The sequence below is a fragment of the Giraffa tippelskirchi genome, chromosome X (assembly GCF_054371585.1).
Source record: "Giraffa tippelskirchi isolate mGirTip1 chromosome X, T2T-mGirTip1v1.2.pri, whole genome shotgun sequence".
Taxonomy (NCBI): domain Eukaryota; kingdom Metazoa; phylum Chordata; class Mammalia; order Artiodactyla; family Giraffidae; genus Giraffa; species Giraffa tippelskirchi.
This window is the reverse complement of record NC_137289.1, coordinates 136,897,378-136,922,273: the sequence shown is the minus strand read 5'-3', so window position 1 is coordinate 136,922,273 and position 24,896 is coordinate 136,897,378. Positions and strand designations below refer to the sequence as shown.

The 24,896-nt window shown below is 40.5% G+C and overlaps 1 protein-coding gene across 1 annotated transcript in view; it reads right to left on the bottom strand.

Moving 5' to 3' along the window:
• Positions 1-19,255, bottom strand: part of RPS6KA3 (ribosomal protein S6 kinase A3) — a 151,731-nt gene extending 132,476 nt beyond the window's left edge. Inside the window, exon 1 of the mRNA XM_081565983.1 lies at positions 19,141-19,255. The gene's annotated coding sequence lies outside the window, so the exon portion shown is untranslated. The remainder of the gene's footprint in view (positions 1-19,140) is intronic.
• Positions 19,256-24,896: the final 5,641 nt, after the last annotated feature.

Here is a 24,896-nt window from a genome sequence, read left to right as displayed (position 1 = left end):
AGATATATTTGACTTTATAAAATTGTAAAAACGTCCTTAACTTTAATGGACTAACAATATATTTGGGAAAAAATAGCAACATCAGAAAGACATAATAATATATATTTAATAAAAAGAACTTATAAACTCAATGTAAAAATGGGTAAAAGATTTAAAGAGGCAATTATTTCAAAACATTCTTGAAAATAAATATTTGAGCTAAGTTCTTGAAGGAATACACATTTTTATAGAACTGAAGAGCATTTAAAAAGTCTAGATCAACTTATACTTTATATACTTCAACAAGGTTTTTTTTTTTTTTTGTAGAATAGGCAATTTGAAGATGAGTATCCAAAACAAGTACAGTTATGGGACCTAAGCTTTCTGCATTTCTATTTTATACATACAATTTCTCTGCCTATAGAAAAAACAGGCCAAACTGCAAATCTAGATGGTCAACAGCACATGAAAAGATGCTCTTAGCAAAGGAAAATGCAAATGAAGGTAACCAAGACACACTGCTCAAGGAACAGGTACAAAATTTAAAAGTATCTATAACTCTTATTATTGGTTGGATTCAGGGGAAAGGGCACTCTCATTCATTGTTGGATGAAATCTGACCTGCTACAGCTTTTTGCAAGATAATCTGGCAGCATCTATTAAGACTAAAAATATCCAAGGCATCTGACCTAGTCATCCCTTTTCAGCGTATCCAGCTCTTAGGAATTAAAAGCAACAATTGTAAACACACACACACACACACACACACACTGCTTATACCATCAGAAGGTTATCAAAGTAAAAGCCTATCAATAGGAAATGGTGAATAAATTATAGCATATCCATCCATTGGAATATTGTACAATCAGTTATTTTAAAAATGAATGCGAGGTATACCATTTTACTTGGACATTTCCAAGTGGTGTTTTTGAATGAGAAAATCAAGATGCAGAAACACACTATAATTATAAATCTTTCTTCATAAAATAATGACCCAAAAAACCCCCTCAAATGTATGTGTAGGTGTGTATGTGTCTGTGTAAGTAAGTAAGTAAAATATGCATTTGGAGAAAAATACGTGCAGATAGAGACTACTTTCCTGTTTTGGATTATTTGGAAGGGGGATATGTGCCAGAGAGGCAGGCAAGAAAGAGAGAGAGGGAAGCCAAGTTGAATGGGCAAAGAAGAAAAAAAGACTGCACCAAAAATTCTAATGTATATGATATGATCAGATGTATGCATTTTTATAAAATTATATTTGTGAGTAGAAACATAAAAAAGCAAATTTTTAAAATGTGAATACTGAATTTCAAAAAAATTGTTCTGAGCTCGGGCATTATTTGAAAACATTTTTATAAAGGTGAATTCTTGCCATGAAATTCTTTTCATTTTTGTCTTTTCCTTTTCCTCTTTCACTACAAGCCAGAGGCCAGAAAAGAGTCGTAACGCAAAAGTTCTAATTGAGTACTGGTTCTCATAAATTTTCCCTAAGGAAAGAGAATTATATTTGCCAGTGTGTCCTGAAATTTTCCACAGAGATGCCCTTTAGCAGAGGACAATAAATTCATACTTTGCATTTTCCTCTTTAATATATGTAAGTTTATGATAATATAAAAATATTTAAATTACTTAGTCAAATTATTTAATGTCCTGTTTGACTATCAGTCAGGCTCCTGCCTGGAAACAGATGGCACATACAAACTGGGTAACTGAAGAGGGTGTGAGAGAGGGACTACTTACAAAAGCATTGGTGTGGAAAACAGGAAAGGATGGTGCATCACCCTGGAAGTAGTAATATTGAGAAGCTGTTACTACCGCTTGGAGTGGAGGAGCAAGGGGAGGGAGTGGCTGTGAGGACCCAGCTGTACTAAGTGGGCTGTCTGACAGTAGCCAGCCTTCAGCAGAGAGATGGAGCCAACCTCTAGAGATCCTGTGGAGACAGAGCTGAGGGAATCAATATCCTCTAATCTTCTTGATGCTCCCTAATCTTCAAGCCCAGTCAGAAACCAAAAGACAAGAGAGCCCATTGATGCAGTCTCTACAGGTCAGCTTCTAGGAGCCCAGAATTGGGTAGAGAGGAATAGAACGTGTATTTGAAGGGGCAAAGGTTTCAGCACTCTTTTCCACAATCAATTTCTTCAGATAATTTGATGATAGGTGAAGATGAGTCAAAATGTTTAATCTAAGGCTTCAATGATCCCATGCACTTGGCCTTATACTTACGTGTATCCATCAGTATATTTGAACCACTTAGCATGAAGCCATATGATGTCATCATGTGACTTAAATTAGTTACATGGCATTCAACATGCAGAAGAGAAACTCCTGAGTTTAAGACTCAAGACAAACTCTGAGAGCAGTTGGAAAGGAGAAAAGGAATGAAAAATTTAAGTTTTCTCAAGGAGGAAGGAAAAACTTGGGACATACGGTATAAGACTCAGAAGCTGTATCTCAGTAATGTAACTATTTTGCCTTAAATTGGTACTCCACATGTAGACCAAAGATGGTAAGTCTAGGAGTTAGAATACCTGGGTTCTAGATCTCTGCTACTCCTTATTTCTGGCATTTTGGGTAAATCATTTATTCTTTCTGAGCTTGTTTCATTCTCCATAGAAGTAGAGGCCGAAGCTTCCACTCAGTTCTACAATGTGTGATGCTATTATTTCACCCAAACAGAAATCTTAAAATGAGTTGATAAAAACCGTAAAGCTGAGTTAGAAAAATTGTTCAGAACATTCAGAACAAGAGCCTAATTAAAATTATGATTGCAAGCAACTTCTAATTTTCCCCTTAGGACACCTCACCATAGGACACCTCACCATAGCAGGTCATTGAAACAACAATAAAGCTCCCTATTCAATGAAAATGAAGCGCAAAGCATTATATCATTAGGGAATGTTCTCATTAGGTAATGACAATAGAGTACTTTAGGAAGAAGTGGTCAAAAGCAGGGGATAATTTTTAACTTTATTAAAAAACAACGTTTTCATTAGGCAATGACAATAGAGTACTTTAGGAAGAGGTGGTCAAAAGCAGGTTTCGGGTCTTTTTATATTATAGCTGAAAACCACTGAATAATCTCCATCCTACTTCTTGTAGTATCACACAGAAATCAGAAGAAAAACACTAGTAAGAATGGAAAAAAATACAAAGATGGAACCATCGTACATGATAGCCTTTTGTACCCCTTCCTACTCAGCAGAGAGAGTCACTATCTCAAGGTTACTCCTAAGTTTATATGAATGGTTATAAAAAAAAACGTAGTAATATTGCTGGGGTATGCTAAGAAAGTGGTGACAAAAATTGAAGTTTGACTTTTTCTTTCCTATTTTTGTGTGTATTAAATGTTCTTGGAGCATTTTTACAAATTCATTCTCTCTCTCTCTCTCTCTCTCTCATGACTGGAAAGGAAAAATAATATCTACAAGGTAGTTTTTTTTTTTTTTTTGGTGATGGAACTTGCTACCCAGAGTATGTTTTAATTTTAGAACAACATTGATTTAGGCCTTCTAGATTAATTCATACGAACAATGAAAAAGGAGAGGATCACTGAAATGAGGGGAAGGTAGAAGCAACTTATAATTTATCAAGATATAAACATGAATAACTTTATTTTAGAGATATAAAGTCCTGAGAGTAGGGAATAATATCTATAAGCCTAGAGAACCAGTATTCTATGATAGTTATTCAGTGTTGCATGGAGGAAGATGCTCTATGATAGAATATGGCAGAGCCTGTCAGTCGACATCATATAGTGAAAGATTAAGAATGGTTAGGACCTGTGATTTGGTCCACCTGCTAGAGGCAGGGCAGTAGGTGTTGGGGAGAGAGATATTTGAGTTTAGCAGAAAAGATACAACATACAAAGGGAGTGGTAAAATCATGTTGTAATTTCAAGCAAGCAACCAGCATTAGGAGTTTGAGGAGATACTTGGGAGTTCCAGTGAATGCTGAATGCCTTTAGAAGGAATCTGGGAGAGGAGAAATGGATGAATCCAGGTAGACAGGCAGTTAAAGTAAACAGGTAGTAAGGCCGCCTGCTGGAGCTTAGGAATAGGACTATATTGGTGTGTCAGGGCTATCAAAACAAAGAACTACAGACTGGGTGACTCAAAACAACATAAACTTATTGTCTCATAGCTCTGGAGTCTAGAAGTCCAAGATCAAGGTGTTGGCAGAGTGCTTCCTGAGGGCTGTGGGGGAAAGGGTCTGTTCCATGCCTCTCTCTGAAGCTTGTAGATGGATGTCATCTCCCTGTGTTTCTTTACATTATTTTTTCCTCTATGCGTGTCTCGTTGTCCAAATCTCTCCATTTCATAAGGACACCAGTCATACTTGATTAGAGCCTGCCCCAATGACCTTATTTTAACTTGATTGTCTCTGTAAAGACGCTAGGTCCCAGATAAGGTCACATTCTGAGGTACACCAGTCAGGACTTCAACATGACTTTGATGGGGGAGGAGGGACACAATTTAACCTGAAACAAAGACTGAAGAGCACAAGATGAAGCCCTAGTGTGAGAAAGGATTGGGGATGACCAAGACAGCAATTCAGACAGAGACCAAGACACAACTTGGATGTTAGAGTGGGGGCACATGATGAGCAATCTTAGAAATGAGACAACTGCCACAACTGGAGTCTGGAACCAAGACTGATGGATTTTCAGGTACCTGAATTGAAGTACCAGAACTCCTGAAGAATGGGATAGAATTGGCTGTCCAAGCCTATGTGCATAATCAAGAGGAGGGCTCAACTTCTGGGAGAGGGAGGCCAGCAAAAATTGAGGTTCCATGGGAATCCATGAAAAGCTGGGAAATTCCATGGGATATGGAAAATCAAAGTGGAAGGCATTGACTTAATATACTCCCTAGAGAAGCCTGTGCAGAGAACTTTTGCCAAGATGACCTATTCTCCTTCTTTGCCCAAATGGGTGTAGTCAGAAGCTGATTATCTCTGTTTCTGGTTCCTTCAAAACTGGGGTGTGCTAATCCTAGGTTCTCAAAGGCATATTACAGACAGGTACTTGCAGCCGCAGTATAAATAGGATTCGTACTTCTAGAGCATCACATTAACGTCGAGATTATAATGGAATGAGTTGCACAGTTAGTGTGAATTTTTATAATACGTTATGAGACTTGTAGAGTGCAACCAGCTAGCTGGGTCATATGCATGTCCCCTTGACACTCATGGTTCCTAGCTGGGTCATATGCATGTCCCCTTGACACTCATGGTTCCTGTATAAGCCAGTTGATGTCTTACTACTGACAGGTGCAATTTTGACTGAGGACTTTCTTTTGGTCAGAGAAGCAGTTAACAAACCTGAGATCCATCTTAAGCCAATGATGAATGAGAATTGCAATTTCAATACCCTTGCTTCCTTGACGTTGGGTGGGGGAGGAGTGGGAGAGGACGTTGTGACTTCTGTTCTATACTGTTTCCCAAAGGTCTTCTGTGGGATTGAGCCCTCTGCCCACAGAGGTAACCTGCTCATTAGTGTACCCTGGATTGGCTTCTTGGGATTATCTCCCAAATAAACCACTGAAATCCTAGTCTTCAGGTCTGCTTCTTGGGCAGCTTGCACAAGATGTTGAGTCTAGTTTGAACTAAGTCTCTAGACTCGAGGGTGGGTAGGGTGATGGTGAGGTGTTTTTTTTTTTTTAATTAATTTTTATTGGCGTATAGTTGCTTTACAATGTTGTGTTAATTTCTACTGTATAGCAAAGTGAATCAGCTATATATTTACATATATCCCCTCTTTTCTGGATTTGTTTCCCATTTGGGTCACCACAGAGCACTGAGTAGAGTTTCCTGTGCTAATACAGTAGGCTCTCATTAGTTAAGAGTTTATACCCCTTTGCCTTTAAAGGAACTTTGCTGGTAAATTAAGAAACACAGGCTTAAGAGACTTGCTCATACTGCATTTAAAACTGTTAAACTAGTGATCTTCAAACTTTTTTCTTCTCCTAAGTCATCAGTGAGGTTCTGCATATTTTCTTTAACCATTCAGATAAACGCTGACAAAAGCACTCTAAGTTATTCTTTCTTTATCTTCCAAATACAGAAACCTCACAGTAGCAAGAACCCCAAAGCAAGACACCAGCCCACACCAAACCCCAGTGCCCTAGGAACGCGCCACAGATCATCAAGGACTCACCATCAGGATTTCCTTAGAACTAGCTTTGTTCCCCTGAGCGCAATCTACCTTTCACTTGAAATATATGTATATTAAAAAAAAAAAAAAGTACTAGTGCTAGAAATGTGGTGCTAGAAATGGTTCTTTGTCTTTGGCTCTTATTTTAAAATGAGGATTACAAAAGAATCTCCCAGGACTCTTTATTGTTGCTTAATAAAACTCACTTAGAAGCAGAGATGTCCCTTGTCTTGAGTTCACACAGCACAAAGTGGTAAGTGGGAATTATTCCATTATCCTTCACCCCGCTTACACTTTATTACTTAATAACACTGCTTTACATGGCTCTGAGTGAGATTACAGTATCACGTTAGAGAGGTGGCACATTCAGTTGCTGCTGCTGCTGCTTCTGCAAATATTGCTCAATGATCTATGCACTTAATTGCTTATTTCAATCTTCCTTCATTATTCTATAAACAAATTTTTATAGCAAATGCAGGAACACAATAAGTAAGTGAAATCATAAAGAACTCGCTCTTGGAGTAAATTGGATGCTAGTAGAGGTATGTTTCTACTGATAATTTAAAATGTTTATAGTTTACCATCATTCTTGATTAAAAAGTACCATGATATTAAATTGTACAAATTTAGTCTTCCCACCTCTCGAAGGATTCCTTAAGATAAACAAGCAGGTATGTTTGGGAAAAATTTTTGAATAACAGGAATAGAATTGCTAAGAAAGACATAACCAAAGTGAACGTACTGGGATACTGGAATGGTTTCTGTTTAATTTGCTATGCTTTTACTCACATTTTCTATGCAAGAATGTTGAATAATAATTCACGTACTCCTAAGGAAATGAACATAATAATGTTATTCATAGAGAAGCCAGTAGCAAGACCCATTGATGTCTAGGGTTTACTTTTGTCCTGATTAGAAAGTAACCTTGTGAAATTAGTGCTATCATAAATGGATTATTCACCTCATTTGTTTACTGAAACACCGAGTTTTGAGGGGTGAATCTGGACTTGAAGGGAATGGTAGGGCCCTTTCCTCATTTTTCTTTAGGTTTAGAGAATAATCCAGCTTTAAATGTTTTTCCCCCACTCCTCCTTCTGCAAGAATTGAGTCTCTGGGCTCTGAGCTTTCACTTTTGGCCTTGAAAAAGCTATATGTATATGTTATGAGGTAATTTTAGTAATACATTTATTATTCATAATCTTTAAAATATAGTTGTCTTTTCATGAGGGTTTATAGTGATTTTCTCTTGCAACTTGATCCAGACTCTAGGATCATGTAAAAAAGCTTTCTGTATTCTGGGACTTAAAAAAAAGGCTAGTAAGACATTTGTAGTAAGTATGATGCATGTGACAATAAAACCACAGGATTATAACTGTCCTACTGCAACCACTTTAATTTGTTTAGGACATTTATTAGAGAGGTCAGAGAGATGGCTACTTCTAGGTGTCAATGGAATCAATGCTGATTAGAAATTCAAAATAAATTTGAATATTGTAATGACATCATACCTTCTCTTCAGTAAAATTGACTTTCTCTCCCTCCTCCCTACCCTATCTGCACTTCCAATTGCAAAAACAGCATTATAGTATCTCAGAGTATTAAGAAACAAAATTCCATATACTACTATTATCATTTCTATTTGTTGCCTTCTACTCTGCCCATACACATTTATATTTTTAAACATAGTAGCAATCACAGTATATATACAATATTATATTCTGCTTTTTTATTGCCAACTCTCTTTTGAAAAGAAATCTGGAATTTCTATGAAGACAGAAAATAGGACTAAGGAAGCTACGTCACTCTAGCTGGAAAAAAAGGAAGGAACGTGTGTTGATTGCGTGAGTTTGGAGCTTTTCAAAAGTGATGTAACATTTACCTTAGATTTTTTTTTTAACCGTAGATTTGAACCCAATCATCTTGGGTTGGAAAAGGGTATGGAATGTAATTAAACTAAAATTTGTGAATGAAACTAGAGCAGCATTTGCTTTCTGACAGATTGCTAATTAAATGCCATGGAAGGTTTGCATATTTAATTTTAGCCATGTAAAGAATGTGCAATAGATGGTAGGCAAGAGTTTGGGCCAGGAAAGAAATGCCTATATTTTTAGATCATTTCCCTATCCCTGTTAATATATTGTCCTCTTATGTAGCTGAAGTGTAGAGATGAAGAAGTTCCTTGATTTGATCCAGAGTTAGGGTTTTGCCAGACAAAAGGGAAAGATTCTTGAGGGTACTGGCAAAAGAATGGTTGAAGTGATGTGCCACGAGTTGTAGACAGAAGAAGGAAGGAAATGGAGACAGGTGAAGGCTGATAGATGAAAACAAAGTAGGAGAGGTCAAGGGGACAGAGGTCTCTGTACTAAGAACAGACGTAATGGTAAAAATAGAACAAGAGAACTGAAAGAACAGAGGGTTGTGCTCAGCAGGTTTTATTAAAACTGAAATAAATCTGAAATGCAAGTGAGTTGGCCTATTTAAAAAAGTTTTTTTTTGGTTTGGTTTTGTTTTTTATGTTGTAAAATATTAGGGCTAGAACAGAGAGTAAGGCATGAACTGAAATTCATTCATCAACTCACTCCCGCATTAATTCAACGAATACCTTGCTAACCACTCCCTAGGTGCCAGTTGCTGTTCCAGGGACTGTGAATATAGTAGTGTACAAGACATAAAATTTTCTGATGGCTTGGAATTTATATTTTCTCTAATGGAGGAGTTAGACACTCAAATATCAAATTGTAACACGAAAAATCATAGCAAGGGTATAGAGTCATGAGGGTAGGGGAGCTATTTTAAACATGATGGTCAGAAAAGGGAAGGCAGGCGAGAATGGGAGGGAGAACATGAAGGAAATGAGGGAAGAAGCCAAGCAGATATCTGGGAGAAGGATGTTCTAGGGATAAGAACAGAAGGCTTGGCGAGGGGAATATGCTTGGCAGGACTGTTCCTAACATTTGTGAAGCCCAGGGCAAGAGTGCAAGTCAAGGCCCATGAAATGTACGTCTCAACATTAAAAGTTATAAAATATATCCTATTATCCAAATTTGACCAATATATGTCAATATTGGCCAGGAAGGACAGGTCTAGATTTAGCATTCCTGGACTCCTCAGGGTTCTACACAGGAATCTGGTGGTATGGGGTGAGCCACCCTCTGACATCTGATCCTAGCCAGAGGTCAATCCCCTTTCTCTTCCCGTCCTGGGACCCTTCCATCGCCATGTGGACTCTTGCACCCTGTGAGTGGACATCCCTGACTGTATGGCCAAGTTCTGTCCACAGACCCCCAAACAGCTGCCCTCTGATGGCTCCTTGGAACTAGGGATGTGTACACTCATGACAGTCTGCTCATGGGAAGATGAACGAGGTCAGGGGCCCATGCTGGCGCTGCAAGCCAGTTCTTGGCCACTTGGGCAGCATAACCTGGGGTCCTTGGTACCCAGAATGTGGTCTAGATGGGACACAGGCTCTTGATGGGGACAGCCCCTGGACCCCACTGACTCTGCCCTCTAGGAGTGGGTGTGGCTGGGAGAGGGTCAGAGCAAGACCTGTGAAATCACAGAGGCCAGGGCAGCGGCCCATTTGCCGGACATTAGGGTGGCACTTTTGCTCATTATGCCTGACAAGCAACAAGGAGGTGATTCCCTGTATCCTCAGGATTTGAACTGTGATGATGGAGGAGATATGAAACTTCCATTCTGTGGAGGGTCTATAAAAAGTAAAGGAAGGAAGAAAAGAAAATCAGAGTGTATGGAGCATCTGTGCTGAGCCTGGCTGTGTGAAATACACTTTGGCTGGTGTGGTCTAATGTAATCTTCCAAATAACCCGTGGGAGTAGGCTTCGTACTCTCCTGCATACAGTTAAGAAAAAAACAAAAACAAAAACAGGGAGGTCACTTCCTTGCCCAGAGTCACACAGCCAGTGAGTCATGGAGCAGAGGCTCAAACCCAGGGTTCCAGCTCTTTCTAAAGTCCGTATTCTTTCCACAACACCACATCGCCTTTGACAGCCAACCTCAGAGACAGACTTCATTTGGAAGGAAAGGAAACAGCAGTAAAGAAGGCAAAATCCTATACTGTTCAGAGAGAGAAATGGCTGCAGGAGTCCCTCAGCTGAGGCTGGTTCCTTTTGTGAGGTCCCTAGAGCTCCTGGGAACCCATGAAGATAGTGACTTGATAATCTTTAGGTATTTCTTTTTTACACTGAGGTAAAATTCATATACAGCAAAATGTACAGATCTTACACGTACAATTTGAAGAATTTTGTTTTGCAAATGTGAAGACCCATATAAGCACAACTTCAATCAAGATATTTCCTCAAACTCAGATATTTCCATAAGATATGCCCCTCATCCCAGAAATTTCCCTGCGCCTCTTTCCAGGCACCCTCCTCCCGTGATCGGCAACCACCCTTCTTATTTCTATCACTATGGATTCATTGTGCCTGGTTTAGAACTTCATGTAAATTAAATCGAGCAGTCTGAATTCTTTTTGTCTGACTTCTTTTGTTCAACATGTATTTTTTTTTGAGATTTATCCACATTATGGGATGAAAGAAGTTCTCTTATTTTTATTGTTAAGCATTCCATTGTATGACCATGCTATCATTTATCCACTTATTTATTGATGGGCATTTGGGCTGCTTCCTATTTTTGGCTATTATGAATAAAGCTGTTATAAACATTCTTGTACCTGTCTTTTGGCCAATGTATGTATTCATTCATCTTGGGTCTAGACACAGGAGGGGAATTACTGAGTCATATGGTAAGTGTAGATTTCACTTTCTAAGAAACTGCCAAGCTTTTCCAAGGTGGTTACATCAGTTAATACTCCCACTAGTCATGTATAAGAGTTTCCATTGATAAACTTATTTAATATATTTAATTTTGAAACATTTCAAAGATAAAAAATGAATAATAAAAAATAAATAATATTAGCTGACAGTCTTTATCTACCATTCAGATTTAATACATTAAAAATTTTCTGTATTTTCTTCTGATCCTGATAAATTAAATGTTATAGATGCACTTGAAGACTCTCTTGCCATCTCCTTCCCCTTCCTCCTCCTTGGAATTAGCATCATCTTGATGTTGGGGTGTGTCTTCCCACATCTGTCTATTTTTAAGTATACGACATAATACATGAACTATTTTCAATATTTCACTAAGTCTAACAAAGATGGCTTACTTTCCTGTGATAAGTCTGGCAATGGTACCTGAAGCAGCAGTCATCTTAATAGGCTCAATTTAATCCAAGATGTTTTGTTTCCTATTTATTGTTGTTTGTTGATTCTAATATATATTTCTTTGGTCATTTATACCTGCAATTAACGGGAAATGGGGAATATTAATGTTATTTTAAAAGGCAATTTACAAAGCAGATGAAAATTCTTCAAAGCCTAGAATCTTTGAAGGAAAAAATAGTAAGGAAGTTTTTGGCAATTGTGCTGATGGGAGCTGTAAAGCTGATGTAACTCTCCTGTATTACAGATAAGGAAACAGAGTCTCATACCGATTGTAACTTGCTGGGTTTTTACAGCTGAAGAATGCCAGTACCAGAACCAAGCCTTCAGATGTCCATTCTAGAATTCTCCTGACCACAGCCTGCAGCTTCCATGTCACTGAAGGCAATCAAAGATGGAGAAGCAAGAAAAAAGAAAATGTGATGTGGAGGTGGGAGGAAGGAAAAACTTCATAAAGGCAAGACGGCAGAAATGTGGTATTTTAAGGAAGAGGTTTGCCCTTCATATGAATGATTCTTGGATTTTGGTGTATATTTTTGGTAGCAGTATGCGGTGAGTCACTAACAAAGAGCTTAAGACAGATGAGTTAACATAAATGGACCAAAATAAGCTATGGTCTCTAGGCTGAGCAGCTGTTGGACAAACCTGCCAATATTTTATTTCCCAGAGACACTTGCAGCAGATTAAAGTGAGCAGGCAGTGACTGCCACGTTAGAAAATTCCATACTGTTCAGAGTTTCCTGTGCCTGAGATGCGGCTATCAGGGGAAAGGGGAAAACTCGCAGCTGGGTAGGAAGGCCGCAGCTGGGTGTGCTAGTGGAAGGTAAGGGGGACACGGGAATCAGCGCATCCTGGGGTTTCAGCCTTGACTGTGGCATTAGCTCTGTAACCAAGGAAGATTCTTTGTTTTTTTAATTGGAGGATAATTACTTTAAAATATTGTGTTGGTTTCTGCCGTACAACAACACGAACTAGCCATAAGTATAAATATGTCCCCTCCCTCTTGAACCTCCCTCCCACCTCCTACCCCATCCCAAAAAGATTCTTTAGCATCTCTGTAACTCTGTTTTTCATCTTCTGAATGAGGGGCTTGGATTGGATAATCTTCCAAGTACCTACCAGTTAAAACATGGCTAGATCCCATTTATGGAGTGCTTACTTTGTGCCAGGCACCTTGTGAAGTGCTTTATCTCTGGATCTTTCCCCTCCATTAAAACTTCGAGACTTTGAAACCACAGCAGCCCCATTGTGCAGGGAAAGAAACTGAGGCATCAAGAGGATAAAAGACTTGCCTGAAGTAACGCAGCAAACAAGGGCAGAGCCTGGACTCAAATCTGAGACTGTCTCTCGGAAACCTGGCTTCTTAATCACCATTCTGCATTGTCCCTTCTCTTTAAGCAGGAAATCAGGAATGGGTTCTCTTCACCTCCTTCTCCCTCTCCACAGCTTTTATGTGTTTCTAATTGTCATGCTTTCATTGCACTGCAGCGGATTTCCAGGTCTTAGCTGGAGCCCTTTACTGCAGCCACACACTACACAGTGGGTGAATGGCGGTAAAGATAGTAAATCAAATTCAAGACACACACCTCACACAGGACAGAAATAGTGTTGAGCAGGGCACAGCAGGACTGTTTGATTCACAGCATCACCACTGTCTTGAATATTTTGTACACACTCTCCACTGGACACTCTGTACTTGGTGTTCCTGCTGATGTCACTGGCAGAGATGTCTTATGAGGAGACACCTTATTTGAAAAGCTGATGCAGCATCCTCCTCTACCCTGATTTAATATGATAAGGCCATGGCAACAGCTGTGATAGTGGCAGCTCCTTTGTTCCCTTTCATAAATGACACATAATTTAAGCACTTTTCTGCACTGCCTCTCTTTCAACGAGGACATCAGATATAGGAGAAGCATCTCTCTCTCCATTAGAAAATGAACTCTAAGATTGTAGGTGATTTTTATCTAACTTCTTTTCCAGCTCGGCCTTTAGTTGGTGACTAGAAATCCTGTTAAAATCTGTCAGGATAGTCATGACCCAAATCACACTTTCCATAGTTCTTTCTTTGATGTCTACACATATAAAAATGGAGAACTGAAGCAATATTGAATAATTCGAACCAAAAAAGCACTGCTGGCTCTATTTATTGGGAGGTTTTAAGACACGGAAACTTTGAACTGAAAAGGGAAGGGAATATACACTCAACCTTCTAAGTCAAAAGGCACATAGTAAAAAAAAAAGGCACATAGTAAAATACAGCAGATTGCATTAATGACCTTGATTCTTCACTTCTTTCTATAGCCACATCCTTTACCATGTGACCATGGAGTATCTGTCACTAAAGAGTGAGAGTCTATTTTCCCTCCCTGGAATCTGGGTTGATCTTGTAACTTTTGGCCAATAAAATGTTGTGGATGTGATGCTATACCAGTTCCAAATTTAGGTCTCAAGAGATCTTCAGTGTTTTCATTTGCTTCCTCTTCTGTTTGTCATGAGAACATGCCCCAGTTTTGCTGCTAGAAAATGTGACATGAAGAACAGAGTTGAGTTGCCCTAGTCATTGCAACTGAGGTTATCCTAGATCACCTGAGCTGCAGCTGACTGCAAGACCGCTGAGTGAGTCCAGTTGCGACCAGAAGCACTGTCAAGTCTAAATTGTAAACTGACATATCTGTGAACCCTATAAATACTTACTGTTTAAAGACTTTGACTTGGGGTGTTTCGTTACACAGCGTTATGCAACAATAGATAACTGATACAGAAAGTGAGACTTTAGTTGTCAGAGAAACACCCAGGAAGTACTTATGGCTTGGGAGGATTGCAGGGAGTAGCAAGAATCAAACTGAGATCTAACACAAATCTGAAGTCTTTCCAAATCAGCACCGTTATGTATACCACTCCAACAGTCATTCTGCATGCATATACTGAGTCTATTATTGGCAAGACACTATGCTAGGAGGAATACCTAAGGAATGGGAACCCAGAAGCAAAAGTAAATGATAGACATGATTTAGAGAGGTTAGACACAGGAAAAAAGTTGGTCAAATGACTGAGGGTGTTTAGGGTGATAGAGAAGGGTGAAATCAAGAAGCTGGCTGCAGAGTTGAGGGTCAAGGAGAACAGTGACAAAAGGATGAAGTTAAAAGCCTAGACAAAGAGGAAGACATTGACTCTCAGTTACAGAAGGAAATAACCTCTATTAGATATGTGTCTGTGTGACTAAGTGTTAAAATAGAAGACAGGTAAAATTAACATAAGAAACCATAGCAAAACTGTCAGTATACTCCTGCCCTGAAACGGTCCAGTTTAGTGGGCTCTGGACAGTTTCTAGCTGCTGGTATCTGCAACTTGTACCCAAGGGCTTTCTTCCAGAATTGCGGAAGGTCAATTTCCAGGTCAGAAGCACTGGGAAGTGAACATCTACCTCCATGCTCAACATCCCAGCAGCAATCCGCAACCAATGACTATGGCAGCTGGAACATAAATATATGAGTTCTCTCAGCTCTTGGGTGGGGTAATCTGGAAGCATGTATTTTATACCTTTCCCATAGCTTGTCCATAGAATTAAGCTCTAGTCACCTATTGTGGCAGCTGGCTTAACAACAGCAGCCTTTCCTTCCCTTCCCTTCCGTGTCTCACTTCCCAACTCACTCCAAGGCCATTGGCTTCCTCTCCACTCCTCTTCCTGTCCAAGGGCCTTTTGCTCTCTCTAGGCCTGTACTGCTCTTCCCCTGACATGCAGACGACAGACTTCTTGTCACTTAGGTCTCAGGCTAAATTTCACCTTGTCAGAGATGCCTTGCCTGCTACCAAATCTAATGCAGCTTCATCATCTGATCTTGACTCTCAATGTCGGTCACTTCTTTCACGCTCAGATATTTTCCTTCTTTGTTGGTTTTCCTACATTTTTGGTGAGAGTGCAAGTTGGCACAATCCTTTTGGGAAGGCTGTTGGGTAGTATGTACCAAAGCCACCTAAGCCCCAGCAATTGCATTCCTAGGGGATGCATGCTTATGCATGAGGAATGAATGCTTATGCCCATGAAAAGCCACATACAAGAATGTTTATCACAGTTTTATTCATAGTAGCCCCAAACTGGGACCAAACCCAATGTCCATCAGTAGGAGAATAGATAAGTAAATTGTGAAATATTTAATGGAATATTCTACAATGGAATACTACACAACAATGTGAAGAACGAACTGCTGCTATACATAGCACATGGATGAATTTCATAGAAATCGGGATAAAAAATTAAGCAAGGCACAAAGGAGAACATATTATATGATTCCATTTCTATGACATTCATGAACAGGCACAACCAATCATAGTAGAAGTGGGAATAATGATTACCTCTGGGCAGGAGGATATTGCCTGGGAGGGAGCTTGAGGTACTGGAAATAGTCTATATCTTGAGGTGGGTGGTGAGTACATGGATATGTACATATGTAAAAGGTCATTAAGGTGCATACTTAAGATTCATGCACATTCTATATATGTCATACATTAAAAAAATAAAAAAGCAAGTTCCATGAGAGCAAGGACATTTTGTGACTTGGGCACTACCATCTGACACACAGGATGCTATCAGTAAGCACTCTTTACTTACTGAGCAAGTGAATAGATGTGGATTTGCATTTAAAAATGCTAACCCCCAAATTAAGTAGAGTTTTACTGACTATCTATTCCATGTGATATATATACATACATACATACATACATATATATATAGGAGAGGAATCAAAGGTAAGTCAGCTTAACGAAAAATACACAACTACATAAAATGGCAGCCTGTGATAAATGCTGCAGAAACAGATGCCAAACAAAGTGGTAGCAGAGCAAGAAAGAAAGAGTCATTTCAATTGCAGCTTTGGGGGAAGTGAGATTTGATCTGGCCCTGAAAGTATTTCTGCAGGTAGGGCTGGGTGGGAAAGGAGACAAAGAAGAGGGTGGGTGGTGAGCAGCAGGGAACAAAGACTCTGGGACAGGAAGCCCAGGGCACATTCGGGAAATGGAGAGAGTGGCTTAGGATAGGGGCGGAAAGTCTTGGGGGAGGGAAAGATGAGCATTTGTCAAAGCAGGTTGGAGACAGCTCTGTAAGGGCCTGGACTACGTTGCAAGGAGTTTGGCCTTCACTCCACCCAGAGAGATGAAGTTTCAAAGGTCTTAAAGCACTAGAATAACTTTGAAGAGAGCGTTGTTATCCTCCCTAAATTAATACTAAAAAATATGTTCACTTACAGAAAAATCTGAAAAGCCAGTCTGACATGAAGGACACAAACCAAATGTATTCACTGCTATCACTTTAATATGTCAACTCTGAAATACCTTTATACAAAATGAGATAGAATTCACATACTATAAAATTTACCATTTTACAGTGTACAATTCAGTGTATTTTAGGATATTCACAAGGTTGTGCAAATATCACCACTAATTCCAGAATATTTTCATCATCCCCCCCTCAAAGAAACTCCCATACTCATGAGCAATCACTCCCCATTCCTCCTCCCCAACCCCTAGCAACCACTAATCTACCTTCTGTCTCTATGGATTTTCCCAGAGATATTTTTTTTGTGTATACATGTGTAAAACACATACTACATACACATATACTTCTCCCCCAGCTACACAGAGGGATTTGTACATACTGCGAAATAAGCTGTGTTGATTCTTGAACATATATATATCTTGGTTCTTGAACGTATCAGATTGGCTTGTGAAAAATTAGCCTGGGTGGCAGGGCAACGATGGATTGGAAAAGAGGTTGGGGGCAGTGACATGGCTTAGCAATGCCTGTAATGGGGGGGGGGCACAAGAAGATATGTGGGTACAAATGAGGCACAGCAGTCACATGAATGTTGGGGTGCACTTCTGAGACTCCCACTTCAGGACTTGGGCACACGTCAGCCCAGCAGCAGGAAGTGCTGGTGCTGATGGATCTCAGTCAAGTCTCCTTTGGGGCCTTGCACTCACCTGAGGAGAGCTCCCTGCCCCAAATCACACTTGTTTTTTATGACAGCCTACATCCAATGATTAATCTATGGTGTGTGTGTGTGTGTTGAGGGGGTGACTTATACGGGCCATCCTGGTTCTCGAGCTTCCTAACAGCTGAGGCTTTTATTACAACTGTATTTCAGCCCAAGGCCTCCCTCTTCCCAATCCTGCTAACCTCGCTCCTCCCCAGGTGTTGTTCCTAATAAACTTCCTGCACTGGTAGCTCTTCCTCAGTGTCCATTTTCCAGGGGACCATGAGCACGGCAAACGCTGGGTTGGCCAAAAGTTCATTCGGGTTTTTTCAGTGAGATGTTATGGAAAAACTCAAACAAACTTTTTGGTCAACCCAACATTTAGTCTAGAAATGAAGCTGGCATACGTAGATGTCTCTGTGGAGTGATCCACTGGCTAGAGCTTGGTGACTGACTAGAGACATTGGGTGGGAAGGGTGGAAGGGGTAAAGAGAAGGAGCAACACACATATTCATAATTTATACATTAAATATATCTACACATATTATATATATATGTAAACGCATAATACATTCTCAGGAACTTAAACTCTACTTTGTACAAGAAACAGCTTTGGAAGCTGAAGGTGCAATTCTGGTTCTTTTTTTTTTTTGGCCACGCCATGCAGATTGCAGAATCTTAGTTACCTGAGCAAAGATCAACGGTCCCAGGTCCCAGCAGTGGAAGAAGTGAGTCCTAACCTCTAGACCAGCAGGGAACTGATTATTTTGTTCAATTAACTCACAATGTGTTAGGGTAGACAGAGAGTAAACAACTAATTCTAATACAATCTGTTGCACACCCTGGTAAATGATAGGGAAAAGTGATGAAGAAATATTAAAAGAGTAAAGATGCTGCTAACGTTTTAAGCTGGTGTCTTGAAGACGGACTCTGGGAGTTGGTGATGGACAGGGAGGCCTGGCGTGCTGCGGTTCATGGGGTCGCAAAGAGTTGGACACAGTGAGCAACTGAACTGAACTGAACTGAAAGCCATCATGTGACATGGAGAATGCAGATGAAAGATGTTGTAACGCGAAAATAAATATCAAATACGTATGTCCTCCAAAGAGTTTGAAATATGGCTTTGGAACTCCTGAGAGAGGTCATGAATAGAAATACGTATTTAGGTGGTATGTATTGGATTGCCCAAAAAGTTCCTTCAGGTTTTTCCATCTCATCTTACAGAGAAACCCGAACAAACTTTTTGGCCCACCCAACATAGAGGGATGATGGTTATACGCCTTGGGAGTAGAGGAGATTGTTAAGGCAGGTCATGTAAAATGGAAGCTTGAGAAAGATCCACAGCAGAACTGAACTCCAGTTGCTGCTCCCTATGTCAACACCCATGGCAGCCATAGTTAATTGAACATAGAACCTCAAAATACTTTGCAACATGTGGCTATGGAGAGCCACTGCCAACAAATTCACTTACCATTTCTGGTTTCTTCTCAAAATCTAGGTGTGGTGATCAAGAACAATCATGCGAGTCAGCTGCTCTGGTTATCAGGGCCAGAGAAAGCACCCACGAAAGCAGGGGAAGTACTAGAAGAGTGGGTAGGCGTGGTCCCAGAAGGAAGAAGAGTGTTTCAAGAAGGAAATAAAAAGATTTATCAAATGGCTAAGCTGAGGACTTGAGGAAGCAATGAGATTTGAAGGGATAGGCCAGTGGTGACCACAGAAAGTAGTCTCACTAGTGGTTCGCTAGAGAAGTGATGAAGGAAGGTGGAGAAGAGACTGGGAGATAGCCCCAGATGCTCACCTATAAATGGGCAGCCTTGATCCCCCCTGGAGAGCTCATTAAATATGCATTTCTAGGACTCACCCCAGAGCCATAGCCTCAGGGTGTATTCTGGCCTCCCAGGAGTTCTTCTATCAGAATGATCTGAGTGGCAGAGAGAGCCCAGAAGCTACGGGTGGGTGCTCCCTGCAGCAGATGCTGTTGATATCCCTTTCACATGCCTTCAGCACTCACCATTCAGTACACACTGCTGGCATCATGTGTGAGCACATGTACTCTCTGCCTGAGGACTTTCTCTGGCAACTGGAGCATGCTGGCCTGCTTGCCAGAAATGCCAGAGAGTTAATTTCCTAGGGAGCAACCTTCAACCAAGAAGGACAGAAGCTGATGGATAAACAGCTCAACGGGCTCACCTCTCAGCTGGAATAACTTGGGGCTAATTTTATATGGTTTCCCAGTAGTCCCCAGTAGGTCTGAGCTGGAGGTGACCAGAATGCATTCATCACCATAATCTGTATTGGCTTCTGCCTCACTTCCTACTCTCCTTTTTGGGTCCTAAGGTCACCTCTTGCCTAAATGATCAGTACCTATATCCTGGTCTCAGAGTTGGTCTTAGGGGAACCCCAAACTCACCATCTCATTTCATTTTCCCAGGCACATAGGACAACTACATATTCCAGTGGCTCTTCCAGTCTGCTTGAGCCCAGGTGACTAGGCTCTGACACAGGGGCCAAAGTGATATACATCACTTCAAGGCCTGGCCACAAAATTTCTGGTATGTTCATCCCTCTCAATCTTTCCTCTCCACGGTGACTCCAGAGGCCATGTTTTAAGACAGCAGTATCACAAGATAGAAGTTGCCTGGATTCCTGAGTCACCGACTGGTGGGCACCTACTGACGAGAGCTGTCCGTCCCACTTGTACCAGCTTGTGACACGAATGAATGAGGAAAACTACTACATTAATCACTGATATTTTTTTCTTTTATTGTAGCAGGTAGCATCAACTATACTGATTAATGTACCTGCCCTCACTCAATTCTCAAAAATGACTGCTCTCCATCCTTTAAAAATTTGGGGGACTTTCCTGTGGTCCAGTGGTTAAGACTTCAGGCTTCCAATGCAGGGGGCGTGGGTTCAATCCCTGGTCAGAGAACGAAGGTCCCACAGGCCGTGTGGCACAGCCCCCCAAAATATTTTCCCCCATTCCCTCAAAATGGCTAATAACATAGCTGAAAATGGCCACGTGTTAAAAGCATGCATGACATGATTATCTACTGAACTATACTCAACTGTGAACAAGAAGTACCGAATTAGCTACCCAAAGATAGCTCTGTTTTCAAATGGATTTTTAAAACTTTATTTATTTTAATTGGAGGCTAATTACTTCACAATATTGTAGTGGGTTTTGCCATACATTGACACAAATCAGCCATGGGTGTACATGTATTCCCCATCCTGAACCCCTCTCCCACCTCCTTTCCCATCCCATCCCTCTGGGTCATCCCAGTGCACCAACCCTGAGCGCCCTGTCTCATGCATCGAACCTGGACTGGCGATCTGTTTCACATATGATAATATACATATTTCAATGCTATTCTCTCAAATAATCCCACCCTCTCCTTCTCCCACAGAGTCCAACAGGCTGTTCTACACATCTGTGTCTCTTTTGCTGTCTCACATATAGGTTCATCGTTACCATCTTTCTAAATTCCATATATATGCGTTAGTATACTGTACTGGTGTTTTTCTTTTTGACTTGCTTCACTCTGTATAAAAGGCTCCAGTTTCATCCACCTCATTAGAACTGATTCAAATGTATTCTTTTTAATGGCTGAGTAATATTCCATTGTGTATATGTACCACAGCTTTCTTATCCATTCGTCTGCCGATGGACATCTAGGCTGCTTCCATGTCCTGGCTATTGTAAACAGTGCTTCGATGAACATTGGGGTACATGTGTCTCTTTCAATTCTGGTTTCCTCGGTGTGTATGCCCAGCAGTGGGATTGCTGGGTTGTATGGCAGTTCTATTTCCAGTTTTTTAAGGAATCTCCACACTGTTCTCCATAGTGGCTGTAGTAGTTTGCATTCCCACCAACAGTGTAAGAGGGTTCCTTTTTCTCTGCATCCTCTCCAGCATTTATTGTTTGTAGACTTTTGGATAGCAGCCGTTCTGACCGGCATGAGATGGTACCTCATTGTGGTTTTGATTTGCATTTCTCTGATAATGAGTGATGTTGAGCATCTTTTCATGTGTTTGTTAGCCATCTGTATGTCTTCTTTGGAGAAATGTCTGTTTAGTTCTTTGGCCCATTTTTTGATTGGGTCGCTTATTTTTCTGGAATTCAGCTGCAGGAGTTGCTTGTATATTTTTGAGATTAATTCTTTGTCAGTTGCTTCATTTGCCATTTTTTTCTCCCATTCTGAAGGTTGTCTTTTCACCTTGCTTATAGTCTCCTTCGTTGTGCAAAAGCTTTTAAGTTTAATTAGGTCCCATTTGTTTATTTTTGCTTTTATTTCCATTACTCTGGGAGGTGGGTCATAGAGGATCCTGCTGTGATTTATGTCAGAGTGTTTTGCCTATGTTTTCCTCTAGGAGTTTTATAGAACATCCGGTAAGATCTATGAAAGAGATGTTCTTGCAGTATCTGAGCCTTCTCATTGTCTTCACCTGATAATGAGCACAGCCTGCTCCCAGCTTTATCTGTATTGCCCGCAAGAAAGACGAGTCAGCCACTTCTAAGAGATTGCTGACCTCTGGCCTCTGGAAAAAAGCCCAAACTCCTGAACCTGGCATTTCCAGGCATTTCTGGTTGGCTCTAACCTACCCTTCTACCCTGATCTTTGGCCTGCTCCCCAATGAGACCTCTCGAATTATACTTTTGCCAGACCACGATCTCCCAGCTCCACACCTCAGGTCTACTCTACTCTCCAGTACAGTGTCCTTTCCTCCCTTCCGCTCCTTTCTGGATTCACTCCCACTCACAGGCCTGACTCCTGTTCTGTCTCCTCTCTAAGGCTCTGAAATCCCATTTTGCCTTCCGCTTTGTTGCTATGATTCGACTGGATTTTAGTATTTGCTGCTTATTATTATTATTTCCATTTTTTATGTGTTTATGTCCTCTCTTTCGATCTAGAAATGAATTATTTAAAGAAAATATTATGCCTATTTTTCTTCTGAATCCCTATGGTTTTTAATACATAGTCAGAGACATTAATACTGAAGATAGAAGTATAACAAATTGAACTTCTTAAAGATCACAAATGCAAAGTCTTTTTCACACATGATTTTTAAAAAAATATTTGGAAATAATTCTAAATTAACAGAAAAGCTACAGCAATAAAAATAGTATAAATAAAACCTGTAAATGCCTTACCCAGATTCACTTATTCACTTACTGTAAATATTTTACTTCATTTCCTTTATATTTCAATATCTCTATCATTTATCTATCTATCTTTCTATCATATTATCTACACACACACACTCAGAATGTTTTTCTGAGTCATTTGAGGATAAATTATATACCTCATGAGATCTTACTCTAAATACTTCCATGTGTATTTCCTAAGAGTAGGCTAATCTTAGCAAGTGGGAGTTCGATGTATGATGCAGGGAATCCAAAGCCAGTGCTCTGTGACAACCTAGAGGGGTGGGATGGGGAGGGTGGTGGGAGGGGAGTTCAAGAGGGAGGGGACATATGTATACCTAATGCCAATTCATGTCAATGTTTGGCAAAAACCATCACAATATTGAAAGTAATTATCTTCGAATTAAAAATATATATATTTTAAAAAAGAATAGGCTAATCTCTTACCTAATCATAAGAGAGTGATCAATTCCCATCAATTTAATACTGATATAACACATTTGTATCAATAATGTGTTCTCATTCCAATTTGATCAAGTGACCTAATAATGTTTTTATGGCATATTTTCCCTCCAATACTGGATCCAGTGTAGTGTCAAGATAGAGCACCTAGTTGTGTTTCTTTAACCTCCTTTAAGGTGGAACACTTCCACATCTTTTATGACATGGTTAGTTTTCAAGTTAACACACCTCTTCCCTTTAAAGAAGGTCAGAATTAAAAAAAAAACCTCCTAGGTTGGCAGACTATTTTATATACACATGGATGGATGTGAATTTTCTGAGTAATATCATAATCACTCCCAGTGTAAGAACTCAAATTTGAATCTCCTTTTATTCTCATTCTGAACTTAACATCAATGGCAACATTTTTAATGCTACTATACAGGAACCTTGGCCTTATTTTATTTACAATGCTTTTCTCCTTATTTAGAGTGGAAGAGGAAATCACAAACCTCCTTCTCCTGCAGCTTCTGCTGGGCTGCAGGCTGCACGGGAGGAAAAGTCAATATAGGAAGTGAGAGAGTAAACTGAGAAGTTGAAATCAAAGTGGTAGGCCGCTAAGTCATGGCTGTGGTGTATCTCATCTCTGAAGTCAAAGTATTTTTACAGACAGCATTCAGCCATCATTAAATAAAATCCCTATGCTGTAGAAAGGGAAGGCATTAGTAATTTCCGTTGTCTATGAGTGGAAACAGAGACACTGACAGGCGTAATGGCTTTTCTACTTTGAGTCTGAGAGGCAATGAGGAATCATGGAAAGAGAGCTGATAAAGGAGTGAATCTGTTCAGGAGATTTGAATCTATTTATTACCATCACTGCCAAGTAGTTATATAGCTCAGCAAGTCATATCCTCTCTAAGCCCTGATATCATTATCTATAAAATGAGGGTTTGGAATGACTAGACTCGCTCTAAGTTTCCTTCAGTGATTCTAAAAGTCAGTGATGATGAATTCCAGCATACATTCAGTGCATGTCTATGGAGTGCCTACTATGTTTTGGGCACTGGGCTAGAATGAATAGGGGGTTTGTCTCTCTTCTCAAGGATCCCCTGGCATGTGGCGGGGGGTGGGGAGGCATGTCAGCAAAGAATTGTTAGAAGAGCCACAACAGGGGCAAGCTCAAGGTACAGGAGCATCACAAAGGAGACAGTAAGCAACTTTCCTGAGGGAGTCACTTGCCTCTTAAAGGAAGTATGTGACAGTGGCTGCTGAACTGAGCCTTGTATATGGAGACAGGGTGTTCTAGGCAGAAGGTGCATGGCTCTTTGTGGATTGCATGCACCTCAGATTTGAACGCAATGTGCTTGAGGTTAAGGGAGGGTGGTGAGGCTGGAACAGTAGCCAGGTATGGCCAGATCTATGGGGGCTGCTTTGCCAGGTCAAGAAGAGTTTGAGGGGTGGGGTGAGACTTGAGGCCAAGAGATCTACTGCAGAAGATAAAGGATTGAGAGACACAGGAGAGATGAAGTAGCAGAGTGGTCAGAGACAGGTTTAGGAGAAAGGATTGAGACGGCACACCAGGTGAGAGTGGGGTGGGGGAAGAGGAAGGGCTGTCACAGGACTTCCATGTTTCGGATTTGAGCCGTGGACTGGACTGTGGTGCTACTAACTATAGGTGGAAGCCCCCAAGGAGGAGCAGGTTTGGGAGATGTACGAACTCAGTTTAGGATGTGTTGGCCTGGCGATGTGTATGGGCCACCCAAGGCGAGATGGCTGGCAGGCTGTTGTGTAAATGGACCTGGAGCTCAGGAGAAGTCTGGGCTGGAGACAGACCTGATGGTTAACATGTCACAGGAGTGAGGGATGTCACTCAGAGAGGGTGTAACTTGAGGAAAGGACCGTGCCTGAGAGGGAAGGACAGGAGTTCTGTTGTCTTATTAGGTCTGGATTCACACTGCTGAGAT